Source organism: Phyllostomus discolor, chromosome 8 (assembly GCF_004126475.2).
Source record: "Phyllostomus discolor isolate MPI-MPIP mPhyDis1 chromosome 8, mPhyDis1.pri.v3, whole genome shotgun sequence".
In the NCBI taxonomy this organism is placed as follows: Eukaryota; Metazoa; Chordata; class Mammalia; order Chiroptera; family Phyllostomidae; genus Phyllostomus; species Phyllostomus discolor.
The window spans coordinates 85,071,094-85,093,113 of NC_040910.2; positions in this window are offsets into that span (position 1 = coordinate 85,071,094).

Consider the following 22,020-nt stretch of genomic DNA (forward strand, 5'->3'; position numbering starts at 1 on the left):
AAGTCCCACCCTCATGTAGGTCAGGACCAACTAGGCCATGCCGCGGTCGTAAATGAACCCTGCAAGCTCAGCCTTCAAAGCCATCGAAGTATATTGCTCAGCATGTCACAATGCAGGCAGGTTTTCAGGTTTTTAGGTTTTCGATTGTGAGGTGAATGTTCTGCTTTTGGAACAGCCGTTCCTGCTCTTTGCCCTACTTCCACATCTGCCCATCAAACTGCTAGTCACCATCCAAATTCCGAGGTATAGTTTATTCCTCCGAGAAATATTCTTCTTCTTTCTCTCGATCCCTTGGAGGAAGTGATTCCTCCTTCCTCTTTCACACTTGATTTTGTATATACTACAAATTCTCATTTTCTGTGGTTGATTTTAATATGCCTCCAGTGTAAACTGCTTGAGGATGGCGATGGGCCTTTGGCATCATCTCGTCAGTCCTGTACTAAAAAACACACAACAGATGCCAAATGTTTCTTATAGAGTGAGTGTAATTTCAGTAACAATCTCATATAAATTTTGCCTAAAGAACTCTTAATGTTTAGGGTAGATAATTTTAGACCCCAACAAAGTGTATACATCTGCACTAAACATAGGGCTAAGGTATGAGGAACGTGTGTGTGTGTGTGTAAAACACACTGGAACTTTTTTCAGAGCAACCTTGACACCTGTTTATTAAAATAAGTGAATTTTTTATGCTCCCTGTTTTATTTGCTGGGAATACCTAATGTCAATTATATGTCAGTCCATATGACTTTTCCCCTAAACCTGTGTATATGTATGTATACATGATTTTTATGCCTCTAAGAACTGAGAAATGGTTGTTAAACCTTGGTTTCTGTTCCTGTTTTGCATGACACTGTTTTTGTTCTGCAACGCACATGTGTGTGTGTTTTAGTGATGGCGGGTGTTTTTTTTTTCCAGAGAAGTAGAGAAGACGGCCAAGACATTTTACGATTTATGAAGATATTACCATTAGTACCACAAGCTAATTTTTCCAATAAAAATACTAGAAAAATAAATAATAAGGATGTTTTAGGATGTATATATTTGTTTAATAAGTGTTTTTAAATGTCATGAACAAAAAGTGCACAGATGCCATCACAGAACTTACTCCTGGTGGTGGAAACAATGGCTGATCACACGGAGTCCACATCCTGGTGGTGACAAAAGTTTTATGTGACCGTGTGTGATATACATGCTGTGCTGTGATGGGGAAAGCAGGGCACTGGGTCTTGGACAGAGACATTGGGAAGGCTTTCCCGAGAAAACAAGGGAGTAGGTTGGTGGCTGAACTATTGAGCAATGCAGGTTCTCGGGCCGCAACCCAGAGCCCCTGAATGAGAGTCACTTGTGTTTCAACAAAAGCCCTCTCTGATGATGATGCAGGTGAAAGTTCAAGAAACACAGTTGAAGAAATCAGATAGGAGACTTCCTGACAAGATGGAGGCATAGGTGGACATACTGTGCCTCCTCGCACAATGAAAATAAAGACACCAACAATTTAAAAACAAAAAAACAACCAGTACTGACAGAAAATTGAACTGTATCGAAGTCCGACAACCAGAGAGTTAAAATAGATACATTCATGCAGACCGATAGGAAGGGCAGAGTCAGGCAGCTGGGCAGAGAGGGGTCGAGGCAGGGTGGCTGGCAGACCCCAGGCACACAAAGCAGCAGTTGGCTGACCCAGTGAGGTAGTAGATTGTAGAGGGGCGCAGCGTGTCTGGTCTCACATTGGTGTGCAGATAAACCAGGCGAAACTGGGGAGCGAGACAGATCTCACAACCCAGGGTCCCAGCATGGGGAAATAAAACCTCAAAGCACCAATTGAAAATACCTGTGGGAGTTGATGTGCCAGTAGAAACACCCAGCCTCACAGGAGAGTTCATTGGAGAGACCCACAGGGGCCTGGAACGTACACAAGCCCACCCACACGGAATCAGTGCCAGAAGGATCCAGTTTGCTTGGGAGAAGCAGGGGAGGTGACTGAAATCTGGCAGAGAGCAGAGCAAGTGCCATTATTTCCTCTCAGACCCCTTTCCACATACAGCATCACAACGCAGTGATGTGGGTTGCCCTGCCCTGGTGAGCACCTAAGGCCCCTCACTATGTAATAGGTGTGACAAGACAAAAAAAGTGGTTCAAATGAAAGAGCAAATCAAAACACCAGAACAAATACAACTAAGCAAAAAAGAGATAGCCAACCTGTCAAATGCACAGTTCAAAACACTGGTAATCAGAATGCTCACAGAATTGGTTGAATTTGGTCGCAAATTAGATGAAAAAATGAAGGCTATGCTAAGTGAAATAAAAGAAAATGCATAAGGAACCAATAGTGATGGGAAGGAAACTGGGACTCAAGTCAATGGAGTGGACCAGAAGGAAGAAAGAAACATCTAATCAGAAACAAATGAAGAAAGAATTCAAATAATGAGGAGAGGCTTAGGAACCTCCAGGAGATCTTTAAATGTTCCAACATCCAAATTATAGGGGTACCAGAAGGAGAAGAGGAAGAGTAACAAGTGGAAAAGTTATATGAACAAATAATAAAGGAGAACTTCCTCAATCTGGCTAAGGAAATAGACTTCCAGGAAGTCTAGGAAGCTCAGAGAGTCCCAAAGAAATTGGACCCAAGGAGGAACACACCAAGGCACATCATAATTACATTACCCAAGATTAAAGATAAGGAGATAATCTTAAAAGCAGCAAGACAAAATGAGAGAGTTACCTATAAAGGAGTGCCCATAAGACTGTCAGCTGATTTCTCAAGCGAGACCTTACAGGCAAGAAGGGGCTGGAAAGTATTCCAAGTCATGAAAGGCAAGGACCTACATCCAAGATTGCTCCATCCAGCAAAGCTTTCATTTAGAATGAAAGGGCAGATAAAATGCTTCTCAGATAAGGTCAAGTTAAAGGAGTTCATCATCACCAAGCCCTTATTATATGAAATGTTAAAGGGATTTATCTAAAAAAAAAGAAGAGATATGAATAGTAAAATGACAGGAAACTCACAATCATTTACAACCACACCTAAAACAAAAACAAAACCAAAAACAAACTAAGCAAACAGCTAGAACAGGAACAGAGCCACAGAAATGGAGATCACATGGAGGGTTAGCGACAGGGGAGTGGAGGGGGAGAGAGGGGGAAAAGGTACAGAGAATAAGTAGCAGAGAAGGTAGGTAGAAAATAGACAGGGGGAGGTTAAGAATAGTATAAGAAATGTAGAAGCCAAATAACTTATATGTATGACCCATGGGCATGAACTAAAGGGGAGGAATGTAGGTGGGAGGGGGTGTGCAGGGTGGAGGGGAATAAAGGGGGGGAATGGGACAACTATGATAGCATAATCAATAAAATATATTTAAAAAAAGAAAAAATCAGGTAGGTGGTGACAAGGCAGTGTGGCTAGAATAGGGAACAAGGGGAGGATGGTGACAGGTGACGAGGCTGGAGAGGCAGCTTCAATACACAGAACCCTGGGGAAATATCAGGAGTTTGGGTCTATATGCTCACAGAATAAGGAGCCACAAACTGTTTGTAAGTTTGGGACTTACAGAAAAGTTTGGAACTTGTACAAGTGGAACAAGGAGGGCTTAGGAGCAGAAGTGAGGGGAAGTGGTTTGGTCCTACCTGCATTAAAAAAGGTCACTCTGGCTGGAGTGAGTAGAGGATGAGATGAGAGCTGCCATGTCCGTCCAGTCACCCAGGGGGAGCTGTACTGCTGACCAGGTCCAGGGGCGATGTAGAGGGGACTGGGTGGACGTCTTCAGAGACTCTTAGGAAATAAGATCCAAAAGATTTGATAATCTGGCATTGTGAAAATGTAACTCGTTTAATTATTTAATGGAGTTTATACCTTCAAATTTCTTTTTGAATTTATAAAACATTTTATTGACAAGAATGTATGGTTGATAGGTAATTAGTAAAATTGTGATAATACAGCCAACAAATGAGGTGTCATTCTGACCCCTTTTTAGCCCCTCCACCAGGTGGGACTTCTTTCAAATATATGATATATGTCAGCTCAAGAGTTTTCTCCAGAAGTATGAGACATTAATTTATCAGTCTTATTGGGGCCATTCTGTGAGATCCTCTGCAGAAGGTACTAAATATCCACTTGAAGTTTGCATCCAACCTGAGACTGCAAACTTAAATCCATCTAGTTACTCAGTAAATCTAAACATGGGTCAAAAGTCGAGTCAACAGTAAAAGTACAGTTAAGCTGAGCAAATCCATTCTTCCTACTGGAAAAAAAACAAAAACAAGATTTGAAAAACAGAACAAAAAACTGCAATAACAGTTTTTTATTCCAGTCATGATACATCAATTTTCTACAGAAAGTACATACAGATAAGAGGTAATAAGACATGTATCTAACATTAGTAGAAGGAGAGCAAAGTGACAGAAATGATTTTAACAGGCTTTTGCTGAGCATCTAGTATGTGTGAGACATGAGTGGGGACAGAAGGCTTAGTGATAACACATGATGGTTCCTTTCTTCTCGTGGCTTAGAGTTTGGTTAAACAGAGTCACATAAACTGAAGAGCACAATAAAAATCATCATGTATAGGAGTTAATGCCCCCTGAAGGTAGGGTTTAGTGTCGGGTAGAAGTTACCATTGTGCTGATTCTTGTGCTGTGTTTGACAAATGGAGGCACTGTAGGCCGTGGTTAGAGACAGAAAGATTGGGTTAGCATGGCAAACATTTCTGCAGGAGCCAAGTGAGGGCTATGATTTGGAACATTCTAGTTTTTCAGTTTTGTCTTGTTTTGCAAGTGACCGAAATATTCCATTGCTACCTCCCTGGATTTCTAACTTCAGTGCTGGTTTTGTCCCTGCAGTCACATCAGCTCCATTTGATGGCTACACAGATAGAACAGTCATTGCAGATTTATAATCTGTTGCACGATTCCCACTGCTTTAGCACAAAAAGGACACAGACATACAAGAAAATCAGTGCAGTCACACATAGCCATGGTTGTTGGGGGTGCTGCTGCCCATGAGTGGCCTTGCAGGATTTGTGTATTTCTAAACATGGCATCTTGTTTGAAAGTACATTCAGTTCTGTTATTCCATCCTGTAGTGTGTCAAATTTTTTGGAAGAAAAGCCTACTCTTGTAGCATGTTCTTTGCTTTATGCACAAAAAGAAGACAAAGGGGAAGGTGTGCGTTGGAGTGGAAATATATCTATATGTCCTAACATGCACATAAAGTGGTACATTTTAAAGGTATAACTAGTGATTTCACACCAATAATCTTCCAAGAAGGCCCCTCTGTTTTTCCCCATGGCTAAGAAAAGCAGCCAAGTTTCTCTTGTTCAATATCTTGAAATGGGCTCAATTTTGATCGAGTGGTATGTAACCCTACTGCTTGTGGAATATTGCTTAACTTGCCAAGCAGTGAAGCATAGCGGCTTGATTGTACACCGTGGGGCAGACCTTTTTGAGGCCTTTTGTAGGGAGACTGACTATTCTGAGTGGCCTCTCTGTCTCTTTTTCATTTTCTTGTAACCTCCCCTTGTATATCAATGTCTGAATGTCCACCAAGTAATAAATGCCTTCTGTTTCCTCACCAGAACTATTATTGCACAGATTTTTAAAAATTTTTTGATTTTGGAAAGAGAGGGGGAGGACGACAGAAAGAGACAGAGAAAGAGAGAACAGGGAGAGAGGAGAGAGAGGGAACAAAGAACATTGGTTTGTTGTCCCAGTCATTTATGCATTCACTGGTTGATTCTTGTTATGTGCCCTGACTGGGGATCTTACCTGCAATCCTGGTTGTATCAGGCTGACATTCTAACCAACTAAGCTTCCTGGCCTGGGCTGCACATTTTTTTAAATTAGGGAATTTAAAATTTTTAGGAGAAGGAAATCTCTCTGATCTCATTTTATTTGAGGCAGTTCAATAAGAAAGAAGATAGGCAAAGAAAAAAAAAGGAAACAAGAGAAAAAGAAGGGAAGAAATTAATATTTATAGAGCAAATACCATGTCACACATAGTGATAAGCACTTTACATAAGTCGTAACTTTATACTACAAGGTCTCCATGAGGTTCCTGTCAATTTTAAATTTGTAGATGAGTAAACTCAGCTCAGAAAGGTTAAGCAAATTAGTCAAAAAGCAATTTGGATTTCAACAATGGGTTAATTGTTCCTCACACTCTGCCACTCCATTCTATGATCATTATGATCTGTTTCAAACACACACAAAAAATAACGAGACAAACTGATTGTGGATTGAGTTCTTTACCTTGCAACCAGTGGCTATTGCAACACACACACACACACACACATACACACACACCACACACATTCAAGGCTTGGCTAGACATTCCAGCCTTATCTCCCCGCTGCTGACTTCTACCCTTCACTCCTTTAGTGTCTCTCCAGTGGTAGTTCCAGTGCCAAAGCCAATCAATCAAGTTTTTGGAGGATGCCAAGTCTTTCGTTCATTCAACAATCTTTCAACGAGTGCTTATTGAGTTCTTTATCAGGGCCGAGTCCTGGCAGGAAAGAGTGCACGTTGCAGATGGTACAAATGAAAAGATTTTAATGAAGGGTCTATGTAATGATATGTGGGCAGGGTTACAAGTAAAAATCTTGAGAGGATGCAGAACCCAGGAATTAGGAGCAGCAGGAAGTCATTACACCCTTGAATCGGAAGAAATTTGAAGAGAAATTGCTTTTCCTGGAGGAACAGAGTACCTGTCAGATGCTTGAGCTGTGGAGGGAGGGAGCTACTGCTGGAGATGAAGGACTGAGTCGATGATGAGGTGAGAAGAAATGCCACAACCTCTCTCCTCTCCCTCCCTACCCTCTTTACAGTGCCTCCCATTGGCTGAAAGCACACAGAAGCCATGTAACGGTGGATGCATCCACAGGAGTCTACCTCCCAGGGCACAGAGTAGAGCAGGCAAGGGCTGCACATGGACCTGGAGATGAACCCCTTGCCCAAATGCCAACCAAGTGCCTGGAGATAGAGCAGTAAACACAACAGACACAAATTCAGGACTCAAGGAGCTTGCATTCTAGTGCAGGAGAGAGACAAAGAAAGAGATGATGGAGGGGAGAGATATAATATGTTACAGAGTGATAAGTGCTAGGGAGGAGAATAATGATGCTGGGAAGATTTTGAAGTGTGTGGAGAGTAAAGTATTAGACAGGGTGGTCAGAGATGCCACCCTTCACTGAGAAGGGTTCCCTGAAAAGGTAACATTGTCAGAAAGACATAATCAAAAGGAGGGAATGAGCCACGCTGAGGAGGGAGTTTTGCAGGCAGTGAGAACAGCAAGCGCCGAGTCCTGAGAAAGGCAGGTGTCTGGCTTGGTGAAGCGTGGCTGCAGAGGAGCGGCTGGGTGAAGAGTCGTGGGAGATGAAGTCAGAGCTTGACTCACAACTTCTGCTTGACTCACAGCTTCTCGTTTGTGTTTTGTCTGTGACAAGATGCTGCACAGCAGCAGTAAACTGCTGATAGCAGAGAAAAGGGAGCTGCATGATGCCAAGGGGTTTATTTATCCATCACCATCTAGTGTGGGCTGATTTTCTTGAGCTCGGCCAAGTAGTAGGATGCCTTCCATTCATCGAGGGGTGGTGGTTGTTGGGTGCAGCATCTGTTCGTGTTACAGTCAACTTTGGCCGGTGTGTTAGGACACATGACAGAGTGTAGTGGCTGGTGCAGAAGGGACTCTGTAGAAGGGACTGTGGCAGCGGTCAAGGTTTCCCAGAAAGAGCCATGGCATCAGAAATCACTTGACCACTTTTTTTGGACTCTGGGCCCTTTGGGTTTTCCTGACCCCCTAACTAGTTTATCTGTAAATTATAAATATAAATACTAAATGTACATGTGTGGATTGTTCATGAAAAGCCACCATCACCTGGATGTTACATAGCTATATCTCTCTCTATGTGTGTATAGACATCGATATGCTTGTACATGTATTTATCTATATCTAACTATATCTAGATGATATACGTATATTAGAGAGAGATTGTCTGTGTCAAAGGATTGTGGAGGACATTTAGAGAGGTAATCTTTCTACTATATATATTATATGAGTTAATGGCTTCTCACACTCTGCCACCCCATTCTCAATCATTATGATCTGTTTCAGACACCATATTTTACCAGCACAAAAAATAGACAAACTGATTAACATAATGCAGAAAAGTAGCTCACTTATGGATTGAATATATATATATATATATATATATATTCCTCACAATCTCTTTTCCATGACACATTTCTCTTCAGGCATCAGGATTTCATAGCCCAACTGTCACCTCCTCGGTGAACTTTTTATAGATGAATCCCAGGAAATCTCAACCAGATTCTTTTCCATGATCCCGTGGAACTCAGTTCAGACAGATGTTAGAGAGCTATCAATGCTGACTTGTGGTTTATCTCCTTATTGGTCAATGATCCTAACTGAACTGTAGGTTCCTTATGGCCAGATATGTGATGTATTCTTTTGGGTTCCTCTTTTGAATGAAAGTATGATTCATCACACTGACTTAGAGCAGGCAGTTTTTAAAGACAGACAGGTGATCACTAGATAGCTAGAAAGGTACCTAGAAAGATGAATGGAAGGATGGATGGATGGGATGAGCAAGCCTTATTTAGGAACTGTGTATATCCACATCTATCACTTACTTCATATTTCTATATCTATATATTTTATTACATAGGGCTGACACTAACATGGGTTTGCAGGACTGGTGTCCTCAACAGCTCAATGTTGAGAGGCTGTACCAATTGCCAATGAGATGATAGATGGTGGTATGGAAAGGCTGTAGGTTTTGCTACAAATTCCTGAGAAGTGATACCTTGAGCAAAAATAATTTGTGGTTGATTATGAGGTAGTCACTGTAGACCCCAGCTTCCCTGTAATCCAATGGCCTTGCTGGACCTGTCATATGGGAGGTCTTTGTGATTTTATCTTATCTATATTTGAGAGTCATAAAGATGAGTAACTAAAATGTGGTTAATAAACCCCAGCTGGGTATTTTCTAGGTGAATAAACACACCATTTTTCTACTGTTTTTTCATGTGGAAATGATGAATAGGACTCACAACTTTTGTTTTCATTATAAGGAGAAAAGTAGAAATAATATCAAGTTATGATACTTGAGGTTGTTATAAAGTGCTTTAAGGACACCCGGAAAGTTTCAAATAATTATAGCTCCAGTAAAAGTTTTATGGATGCCTGTAGATTTTTGTGATCAAAGAAAAAGTAAACAAGAGCACTTTTAAGCTTAACGATATTTAGACCCTTGTGACATTTTTTGTTGGCTCTCCTTCTATCCTTAAAAGGGTGATTAATAGTGTCACAGTATAAAAAGCACCCACATTTGGGATTTAAGTAATTGAATGAAATTAATTTCTGAATCTAATCTTCATGTAGTCCAGACATGCTGCATAATAGATTGTCTTGGTGATTAAAAATACAATGAGCTGGATGCAAGAGAAGGTCTTCAAAAATGTCTGGTTTCCAATTTTACTTCAATCCATTTCATATATTTCAAGTCTATGCTTCTGTTAAAAAGTAAAAAATAGTAGAAGTAGCAAAATTTGAAAAAAGCTATAGATTAGATGTTAGTTCTATCAAAATAGAGGTAGGAGGTGATAATGGGGGGAAGGGTTTTCAGGAGCAACTATAAAGGGCACATGGACAAAATCAAGGGGGAGTGGAAGCAGGGGAGGGAGGAGGGGATGGGTGGGGTGGTGGGAGTGGTGTGGGGTAAATTCAGACAACTGTACTTGAACAACAATAAAATAATTTTAAAATAAATTCTGAAAAAAATTAATTTTAATAATTGTGCTATATTAATACAATAGTCTTTGGTTTTAGAAAATAACACATTGTACATGTGAGTGAAGAGGCAATATGTCTTTACAAATGATTCAGAAAAATGTGTATGTATACTTGCATACACATGCATACACATGCATGTGCATGTGATGCATGCATGTGTGTATACATAGCCATGTGTCCATGATTGCCTATACATACACACATGCATGTGTGTACATATAAAGACACATGTGAATGTACACATACAAAATATACAGTTTATTCATATGCAGTGTATATGTGTGCACATATGAGTGTGCATATGGATGCATATTTTATCCCTTGTTTTATCACTAAAACGTGCTTGACATTTTTATACTTTACATAAAAAGGTTCACATTTGGGAAATCTGAGTGAACAGTCTACAAGAGTCTTTTTCACTATTTTGAAACTTTTTGATATGTCTGAACTTACTTTAAAATTTAAAAATCAAACTATTTTAAAGCACCAGAAAAAGTGCTGCATTTCACAGGTACTCTGGAATTAGGTAGAAGATTGAAGCCACAGATAAGGATTTAGCTTTGTGCTGAGGAAAATTGTGTTTTTGAGACTCCGATTACATTTTCTATTCTCTGTCAGCAATTCTGTGAGAGTCATGTGAGGAGGAAGAGGAAAAGAAGCTGAAGCAATGCAAGTGTACATATCTGTTTCATTGCTATGTATGTTACATGAGTGCATACACAATTCTGATGTAGAGTCAGCCCACTCATGTTCCAGTTGAGGTAAAATTCACATAAAAGTCACTGTTTCCATATGTATAATACAGTGGCGTGTAGTACTTCCAGTATCTCTGCAGCTACCACACGTACCAAGGGCCAGAACATTTTTGTCTCACACCCCAAACACCCCAAACCTTGTTCCTATTCAGCAGTCACTTCCCAGCCCCTGCCCCTGTCAGCCTGCTTTCTGCCGCTATGTGTCCACTTCTTCTAGATATTCCATACACATGGACTCGGGCTTCTTTCACTTAGCATCCTGTTTTTGAGGTTCATATTGTCGTAATATGTATCAGTACTTTACTCCTTTTTATGGCTGGGTGACATTCTCTTGTACGTCTGTACCACACTGGGTCTATCCATTCATCCATTAGTGGATGCTTGGGATGTTCCCCCGTTGGTTATTGTGAATTGTGCTGCTGTGAATATTTGTATTCAGATATTTGAGAACCGATTTTCAAGTACTTGGTATATATACCTAAGTGTGGAATTGCAGGGTCATATGAAAATTCTTTGTTCAAGTTTTTGAGGAATGGTTTTCTCACTATATTTGATGTTAGGGGCAGGACATAGTAACTCATACTGTGGAGAATTTAAGCAGCTGTACATTCAGCAGTTGTTTAGGGACGAGTCTTACACAATCATCGTGAGCAGGAGCTGGGAGGAGTAGACAGAGCTCACTGCAACCTATACCAAGCATTCAAGGAATTCTCATTTCAGTATTGGGAGATTTGGAGCAAAAAACCCAATTACTTAAGAGAGGTGGAGATAAAGGAACCTGAAATTACATTACTGTGTGTGATGACACGAAAGTGTAGAACAAAGAAAAGGATCAGATGGAAGGCATGAGGGTTCTGTAACAAACAAGATATCCCAAATTTGCAAATCTGCTTGCTTCTTGAGCATTTTAAGAGCCACATAAGGAAATCAGCAGAGGCAACTTCACCGCACTTCACATGTTTCTCGGTTTGGTCTACTTCCTGTTGCTTTAGGGGTGGCTCCAAACGGCTTTGCCTCAAATGGCTGTTTTCTCTCAATGTTGTCCATCCCCGTCTGGTTGGCCCATCTCATCTTCCACTCCTCACCTCCAACAAAACAGAAGAGAGATATTTTCTCCTTGAAGAGATACCAAAGTGTGCCCAATATATTTGAGCCACAGCCTCCCCAACCTTCATCTTGGCCTCCTTTGCTGCAAATTGCACTTCCCCAGTTCCTAATCTTAACAGTGTCCCAGGATTCATCTCGGCCTCATCTCTAACTCCTGACACTCTCCAGACTCATTCAGTTTCATAGCTTTAAACACATTTCATGGTTAGTCAACTCTCAACTTCTTTATCTCCAACCAGGGCTTCTGTAAACTCCAGAATTATCTACCTGCATACAAGACTCTTCTACTCCGGCTTTCAGTTGACTCTTAAAACTTAATCTGTCCATCACTCTGAACATCTGGTTTTCCTTCCCAAACCTGCTTCTACCTTTGTCTCTCAGTTGGTGGACACTCACCTTTCAGAGTCTAGGCTGAGTATTACATCTTCTTCCGACACCTGCGTTTAATCAGTCAGCAAATCCTACTGGCTCTATCTTCCAAATGTATTCAGATTCTGACACGTCTCATTATCCATACTGTCCTCGCCTTTGTCCAAGCCATCGTCCTCTCTGACCCAGATTATTGAAATAGCCTTCTAACAGGTCATCCTGCTTGGTTATTTTCTCATCACATATGATCTCATCAGTGGGGTCTTTGCAAACAACCTTATTTAAAATAGCATCCTAACAATCCTCACTTTGTTTTCTCCTGTAAACTCTATAGCATTAGACAAATACATAGTATAGTGTACTCGGCTGTATATTTCATCTCTCCCTACTTAGAATATGAGTTTCAAAAGGGCAGAGTGTTTGTTTATTTTCTTCACTAGTGTATCTACAGAGCTCAGAGTAGTGCCCAGCACATAATAAAGGCTTATTTAAAGTATCGTTGTATGCACGGACGAATGGCAGTGGGTCTGGAATGCTTGTTCTTTGTGTTAAACAATAGGCACCAAAGGTTAAATTAGCATGGTTACTAAGAAATCAGTAGCAGTCTGTGTATTTGAAAATATTTTAGATCCAGAAGATCATCACAAACCAGGGGATGCTTGTATACGAAACACTGTCAGAGTCAAAACAGACTTCCCTGAGAGGTCTGGATTAAAGGGGTGCCGACTCAGGGTGATCTGCGGCCTTCAGGAGTGTGATTATAAACCATGGCTAATCCCCCAGCGAATATCCCTGGCCCTGGTGTCTGTACTGCAGGATTGTACATGTGTTTTTGCAACACACCACCTTGAGCTTAAGTTGTAAATCGGTGATGAAGTAATACCACGGACCTCACAAGGTTGTGGTGGAGATCAGCTGAGAGTTTGGACATGTTTTATAAAATCTTACGTGTGCTACAAATATAAGAAACTTGAAAAAGAAAAAGGTACCAATATAAAGATAAGGACCCTGTTTGGGGGCCAACAGAAAAACATATAAAAATAAGTCTAATTCTATGCTTTTCTTACTACATAATTTTTCTTTAAGATTTATTCAAAACTTGATTAAAGCACTTGTTTGAACCTGTTTGAGAGAATCCTTAGGTAGCCTGAAAATATTTTGATAATATTTACGTTCTAAACATTATTTCCAAGTTCTCTAAATGAGCTGGGATTTTCAGCTACGAGTCTGATCAAGGCTCCTCCTCTGGCCAAGCTTACTCCTGCGCATCTTTAAAGATTAGTCTGGAACGTGCCCAACAGGTGGCTAAAACAAAAACACACGTAGGATGGAATGAAAGTTTAAGGACAGTGACACTGACCTAGGCCTCCCACCTGCTTTGGGACTTGGGTTGACTGTTCACAGTGATCAGTGAGCTTTATTTCCTTCCTCATCATCACTGTTTTCATCACTTACCCAGCACTCGTTAGCATCTTAGTGCTGAGAATTCTGCTCAGCAATTTATATGTGTGGTTCATTGTACACTTTATCACATCACTGTGAGGTGAACATTATTGTCTTTATTTTGCCAAGGGGGAAACTGGAACTCGGGGACCTAAAGCATTTTACAACAAGGAGGTGACTGAACCAGAGTTGGATTAAAACTTGGCTTCAGAGCTCGTGGGTTAGTGACCATGCAAGTCTCTCTCTCGTACCCAGCCTCCTTTATTTTTGTAAGCCCTTGTTGTTGATATGGAGTTCTGCAAAAGACAGGGTGTCTCAAAAAAAAGGGAAAAAAAGGTAAGAAAAATCCAATAGAAAGGAACATAACACAAAGTTTAAAACTTGGAAGATGAACTATTTTTTAAAATTCTAATTACAAAATATTCTTTGGACATAGGCCTGCTCTTACCTGGACTTGACCTAATTTTGTTAAGACTTTGGCAGATGAGTGTGGCCATTGTCCTGGCCTCCTGTGCATTTAGAGTTTGGTCTGGGGTGGTACTTATAAGTCCTTGTTCCTATTGACTCTAAAGTGTCTACCAGGCATGTAATTTAAAAAAAAAAAGTGTTCTCAGATCCCTAAACATTCCATAAATAGATTTCATGGATATACCTTTGTTTCTTTCAGACTCTTGGTAAAACCCTGCTGGGCTGTTTGCTCCTTTGCACATACAATTCAGCACCAAATTAAAAGAATGTGAAGCCTTTATATATCACGGCCCAACTCTTAGCTCGCCTCTGGCCTTGCTGGTTCTTATTAATGATTCATTTCTTTTGACAGGAGCGACAACATTTCAGGACTTCTTGGGTGGAAGAAAGTTGGCAGAGAGAAAGTCCACAGTGAGTAGTTAAACATTATATGAATTAATACCCCCCATCAATAGTTTAATGGATGAAATGCATTGATTGCTTGGAGAATTATGCTGAGGTCTAAGTAATAAGCAGAAATGTCTGATTTGACATCTTTTTTTTAAATACGTCTGCAGTGTAATCTACCACCAATTACACAACAGCCCCACCAAAGGAGTGCTGAGTGGTCCCACTACAGTAGTAACATGTTATAAAAGCTCAGGTTTCAGGACAATTAGCTTCTGGCTGCAGTTTATTACCCCATTTGAGATTTAAAACATTTTTTTTCCATTGCATTCCAACAATGCTTATGTGTCTGGGGCCAACACTTTAAAACAATCACAGAATGGCAAATATCTGTCTGGCTGGAGTTAGCCCAAGAAGAAGGGTGTATTAATGTTTTTTTAAAAATTAAGTGAGGCAGATCGGATACAACAAAAACGGTTTCTTTAATGTCAGAGTGACCCAGAGTATAATGTTTTACCAGGAAAAAAATGCCTCTCTTTGGCATTTTGTAGAAAATTCTAGAAATACTTTGAAGAATATGACCGTCTTATTTATGTAAAAACAATTTCCATGTGATGAGAAAGCTGCTCAATCAATAATTCAAATCCGTCTACCTTTTTGGTGACCATCGCAAAGCGTCTGGTCTGAGAGGTATGAATCTTCCTTTGAATTGCCTAGTACTATGCAAACCTGCTAACTGGGAGTTTTTTTGTGTGGCAGTGATGACAGTACAGTTTATTGAGGGTCTATTCTGTGTCAGTTACTACGCTAAAACTTTATGTGGATGATCTTATTTAACTCTTCTAAATAGCTCTTGAATTAAGTGCTCCATTTTCCTCATTTTATAGATAAGGAAATAGATGTTTAGAAGACCTGATAATTAGAGGGCTGCAGGGATAGCAATAGTAAGTCTAGACTGGTGCTTTTGAAAACTGTTCTTGAGTCTTGAAGTAATATGTAGTGCTACTTGATAATGATGACAATGATTGTGACGATGATGATGATGGTGGTGGTGGTGATGAAGAAGACAAAGGCAATAACAAGAGACCTGGGGAACCTTCTTGTCAATCTCTTGTATGTTTTGTTAAATAAGTCTTTTTCCTTCAGGAATTTGAGCCCTTTTCTTTCCTATCTCAGATGTCTGTTTTCTTTATCCTATTATTTTTTCTCCTATCTCTCACACTGTGTGGTTATTAGGAAACTGCTTGGGTGGGGTGAGGGGGGTCCAATGGGATGGGGGATGAACCCTTTCTTAGCAACTGTTCATTAAGACAGTTCACTTCCAGGCTCCCACATTTCCTGAAGGATGAGGGTGTCACTGAAATTGATTCCAAGATCTTACTTACCAATGGTCAGGATACAGTTTTGGTTCTGTGATGCCTTCCTCAACTCACTAACATTGAACTTCTACTGTTGCATGTGATCAGGTCTAGAAAGCAACCCGTATCAGTGTGATGTTTCTCTAAGGCTGTGGTGAAATGTGAATTTTGATTTCAGGCACGTACTGATAGCATTGAAATCTCACTTTGTTTTTTCTCCCTTGGAATAAAGAATATTTCTGTGAATTAAAATATTAATATCCCAAGTCCCCCAAAACATGCAAACATGATTCAGGCATAGTACATAAAATAAGTGAATTAGCAAGTAGGCAATGATTGGGTGTTGACCTAGAACTTATAGTGCATTGCTGTCTCCTTACATCAGCTCAGGTCATGGTGTTTGTAACTAAGGGGTGTTGGCATGTAATGCTTTAGACCCAGGAAAGAGCACATCCCCTTCAAACACATGGTTTTTCTTTGTTCTTATTTTCCTGAGGCTCTTCATAGCTTCTGGCAGGTTGCCTTCTCACTCTGCAGTGGCCAGAGGAGGAACTAAGCCACAGGTGGCAAACACAAGGTCCATGTCTGAATCTGGCCCTCCACCTTGTTTTATCCAGCCCGGCACCTTGTTTCTACCTGGCAGCAGCACCGAGGCCTCGCTTAAGTGTTAAGAAGTAGTTACATTTGTATAGCCCTAAAATTACATCTGGCCCTTTGAAGGCAACCACAAGGCTGATGTGGCCCCATGGAAATGAGTTTGACACCCCTGGTCTAAGTGTTTCTCTCCATTTGTGCGGAAGTAGTGCCCTCCACTGAGGTCAGCTTGGGTTCTGTTCTTGTAGTGTTATATGGGTCTTTCATCTCAGTGATGCCAGATGAGCTGCCATTTATGTCTTCTGCCTGGAGTGCAAGTCCCCATCCCACCTACTTGGAAAATGCCTACTTATTCCTCAAGAGGCAGCCCCAGTATCATACATTTCCCTGTAGCTTTCCCTCTTCCCCTCGCTAACCCCCATGTGGAATTGCTTCCTCATTTGTGTTTTCCTAATGTATCATTTGGCACTACAGATATTTGTTTTGTCTTTCTCTTCTATTGGACTATACTCATGGGAAGCTTTGGTTAGAATAATGTTGAATGTGATTAGTATTCATCCCTTCTTTGTGTTTATAGCATGTAGCACATATAGCAAATTAGCTTTATGGTAAATGTTTCTTGTCCTATCCTGAGGTTCCACCCCCTTGACTGTGTGCTCCATCCACCCAGCATCACTGTATATTATAATATCGATGACTGTGTGCAACACAGTAGATACTGATCCAGGAGCCATGATGTTAGATTATTTGTCATGGTTCCACAACTGCTTGAATTTCAATGTTATCATCTGTAAACTTGGAATAATGGATTGGACTTATTTGCTTTCATTCATGCATGACTTTATTCAAGATACACTTATCACAACCTGCTTTGTCCCAGACACAGAACTAGGTAGCTTCTTAAGCATAAAATACCACATTGCTTAGTTAAAATACTACATGTCTTAGTTAAAATACAAAAAGTTCTATTTGTGTAGTCAGTAGAGTCAATTTAACAATGCTACTTTTTAAAGTCATGTTGCTAAAAGCACTGACTGACTCAGTTTCAAGTATAATTCAAACCAAGATAATAACACTTAGTTTCTGATTCCCATTTATTCCTCCAACCACAGTATTTGTATGAACTAAACCCCAGTGATCATGGACTAGGATTTTGGTGTTCCCTCTCAGTGTTTGTTTTATCATCTTAAATAGGTCAGAATACTAATTTAATGCATATTTCATACATTTAAGCAGATGTGGAAAGTCTTTGGACTGAAGGAAATCTCTGTATTAGTTCAACAGATCTTCAATGAGTGCCTGTCATGTACTTAATGTTGTAATGTACGCCCAGGATAAGCTCAACAGAAGCGGCCTCTGTCTTTGAGAGGTTTATAGATTTGTGTGGAGGAACATGGATGTGACCATGTCAGCGCTGGATGGGTTCTGATGGAAGAATCTCAGGAATAGCAGTTACAGCACGGGAAGAAATGAGCTTAGGTTTGGTGGGGTGTAGGGTGGGGACAGGAGGCTTGTCTGGAAAACACCTTCATAGACTTTCCTGGGTTCTAGTCCTTGTATTAGTAGATGGCACTTGAGGTTGAGTCTCAAGAAATATGTCCCACCCCCGGCAGACAAAACTGAGGGTAGAGAACATGGCAAGAAAAGAAAGCAGGATGAGCACTAGCAGATAAATCTGAAACAGCACATTGTATTTAGAAAACTAGAAATGCATCATTGTGATTAGAGCCAGAGAGCCAGGCTGGGTTCAGGGATACCTGAGGCTACAGAGCATAGGTGGTCTCTTGGCTCTGATGCCAGGACAGCAGGCCCACCCTGAGCACCTAGGGAAATGCAGGAGGGTCTTAGGCAGTAAAGGAGGACATCACCTTCCAAAAATTTCTAGAAACTTAAATGTGATTAAACATTTTTTACTAACTCTTAAAATACAAATTTGGAAACCTTAAAATATTTGTGTTTTCTTCTATAAGCATTTTTGCTAAGTTATTTTTTTCAATAAGTAGGAATTGTAATACTCAAATGAGCTCACACTATGAAATGGAAGTGAAATCTTCCATTCTATCAGAATCTCCTTTTCATAACTAGGATTAGGCCTATATTAAATTACCAAACTCTGCTTTTTACTGGTAGAGAAAGAGCAGTCCGGCATTCAAAGACCACCTCTGAATGGGGTGTTAAAACAAAAGAATGGGTTTTGCTTTCCAGACTTAGGTTTATATATCTGAGGAGGAAGAAGAAAGAACAAAAAAGCAAACCATGTAGATCGAGATGACTTCAGTCAGGAAAATACAAGTTGATTGGCTATATTAGCCCCCAGTGAAAGTACATCAATTAATGATTTCAAAAACCATAGCACATGATCTAGTGCAAATTGGCTTTTGCCTAACAATTACTCAAGGTTATTGATCAGTCAATAATAAACTGGAAAAATTAAAACTGAGAGTCTTTCTGAACTAGTAAGTGGCAACTCTGTTAATCATTTGTTCAGAGATGGTATTGGGAAGATACATGGCAATATCTTGAATCTTTCTTCAAGAGAAAAAGAAAAAGAAAATGGAAATTTCATCATAATGCCTTTCACTGGCAAAATGTGTAGTGACTTCCTAACCAGTTTGCTATCTCAGATCATTCCCTCTATCTATCCATGCTGTATTGTCTGTAGGGTTCATCAATTTGAACTCACTCAAACCTCATTTTTAATCTTGGCTCTAATTTTTTTTACTGTATAATTCTCTGTTTTCTAGCTATAATAAGATAGAAGTAACAATGCCTATTTCAGAAGAATGGGAGGTGGTGTAGGATTAAATAGCAGTTTGGGTATGGGATCTTATGTTTAGTAGGTCTTCAACACATTTATTATGAAAAAAATTACACTCTGGTTAATGTTTAACCTTTCAACTAAGCTTATTATTTATGGAGCTAAGCTAATTGTACACAATAAGATAGATCAGGTATAAAACCAGCTTTATTTCTAGTAGCTGGATTGTAAAAAGAACCCAACTTGTTGTATGAGGAACCCTGTGAATAGAAATATTTTCAGGACATCCTGAAGCTCTCATGCTTAATATTTACACATGATTGCTTGTGGACAATTCAACTGCTTCCAAAAAGGAAGCTGAGAGCTATTCAGGAGTAGAAGAAAACCCTCCAAACAAGTGATCACTTCAGTTGCTGTCAAAACTGGCTTTGTTTTTGATGACTTGCAATGAATATCCTCTGCCTTCTACAAAACAATATGTAATTGTTAGTAAGAAGCCAAATGAGTAAAGACAAGGGATTATATATCATGGGAACTGGGAAAATTAGTTAAAGCAAGATCTTGAAAGTTGATTACCTATAATTCTAATATTTTACTATGAACTCCATCCAACCTGTTTCAATGGTGAACCAGGTGAGTCTTGAGCTAATGCAAAGACTGAGTATGGCGGCTCCCCCCTTATCCACAAGGAGTATGTTCCAACACCCCAGTGGATGTCTGAAAGCCCAGATAGTGCTGAACTCTATATATACTATGTTTTTCCTACACATTCATCCCTATTATAAAATCAAAATTTATAAATTTGGCACAATACAAAGTTGACAACAATAACTAATAACAGAATAGACCACTTCTACTAATAGAACACTGTAATAGAATTATGTGAATGTGGCCTCTCTCCCTTTCTCAAAACACCTTATTGTGCTGCCCTCACCCTTCTTGTGGTGATGTGAAATGATATCATTCTTACATGGTCAGAGGCAGTGAGGGGAGTGAGATGGGCATTGTGATGTAGCGAGAGGCTACACTTGATCTTCTGAGGATGAGGTTGACTTGAACACAAGCACTGCAATTCTGTCACAGCTGATCTGATCTGATACTGGACATGGCTAGTACAATAAGTTACTAGGGGGCAGGTAGAATATATGGCATGGGCACACTGGACAGGGGATGATTGGTGCTCCTGGTGGGACAGAGCGGGACATTGCAAGATTTATCATGCTCCTCAGAACATCTTGCAGTTTAAACCTTATGAATTGTTTATTTCCCAAATTTTTCATTTAATATTTTGGGATTGTAATCAACCTCAAGTAACTGAAATCGTGGGTGGTAAAAGAATGGATAAGGAGGGACTGCCATACCCGGACAACCATCCTCTCAGTAAGTCACAGAGAGCAGCAGGGATGGAGTTTTGAGATTCTCCAGTAACTCCTTCTAAGTTCTCTGTGATTACTACTGAAAAAAAGAAACAGCAAAAGCACATCACTTTAAAGTAGTGTTTCTCAAACCTTTTGGCCCTGGGGCTCCTTTATACTCTTGAAAACCATGAGAACAAAGAGCTTTTGTTTATTTGGGTAATATTTACTAAAGTTTATGATATTAGGAACTAAAAATGAGACATTTAAATCATGAATGTATTTACAGTAGCAATAATAAATATTTACATGTCAGACTAAGTCATGTATTTTAACAAAAATGAACCAAATAAGAAGATGGCATTGTTTTACCTTTTTGGGAAACTTCTTTAATGTCTGGCTCACAAGAAGACAGCTGAATTCTTACATCTGCTTTTGCAATTATTCTCTTTCTACATTTTATTTTGGTGGAATTATAGAAAGACAATCTGGCTGCATAAAGATTTATATCTGGTAGGAGAGGAGTAATTTAATAACCTTGAAGGTGATTATGAATATTTCTTCCTTGGTACTATACCAGAACTCTCCAGAGTCTTAAGATTTAGTTGTTATGTAGGGTGAAAAATAACATTAATGAAATTCTTGTTCTCCATTATATTAAAAAATCTATTGAGTAGATCTCCAAGCCCTACAGAATTTTGTAACATTGTGCACTGATCATATGGAGAATATTGATTCATTAAGTTATGTGGAAACTCTAAACACTGGTACATTTTATTATATTAAATAATCATATCTGTTACTGTCATTACCGATCACATCAAAAAGTACTGAAGTATTGGGAAATCGTCATGTTTGTGGTGGTGGAAATAAGTTTTGCAAAATGCTGATTTCTGCTTAAGAGCTTACATTTTAAGATTGATAGCAAATACTGCTTGTTATTTTCCTTGAAGTGACCAGTTTGATTGCTTGCTTGCTTGCTTGATTGTAAGAACAATGTTAAGAACACTCAACATGCGATCTACTCTCTTAACAGATTTTTAAGCATACAAATATGGTATTATCTATAGAGACAGTGATGTACAAGACATCTCTAGAATTTATTCATTTTGTGCAACTGAAATTTTATAATGTCATTTAACAACTCCTTATTTCCTCATTTCCTAGCCCCTGGCAAGCATCATTTTAGTCTTTGCTTCTATGATTTTCATGATCATAGGCAGTGGAACTGCGCAGCCTTTGTTTTCTGTGACTGGCTTATTTCATTTAGCGTAGTGTTCTCAAGGTTCTTCCCTAGTGTCACATGTTACAGGCTGTTTTTTGGCTGAATTATATTTTAGTATGTATTTTCTTCCTTCCTTCCTTCCTTCCTTCCTTCCTTCCTTCCTTCCTTCCTTCCTTCCTTCCTTCCTTCCTTCCTTCCTTCCCTCCTCCCTCCCTCCCTCCCTCCCTCCCCCCTCCTTTTCTTTCTTTCTTTCTTTTCTTTCTTTCTTTCTTTCTTTCTTTCTTTCTTTCTTTCTTTCTTTTATTCTTGTTCAAGTGCAGTTGTCTCCATTTTCCCCCACTCTCCACTGCCCCACCCACCCCAACCTCCCATCCTCAATCCTACCCTCTT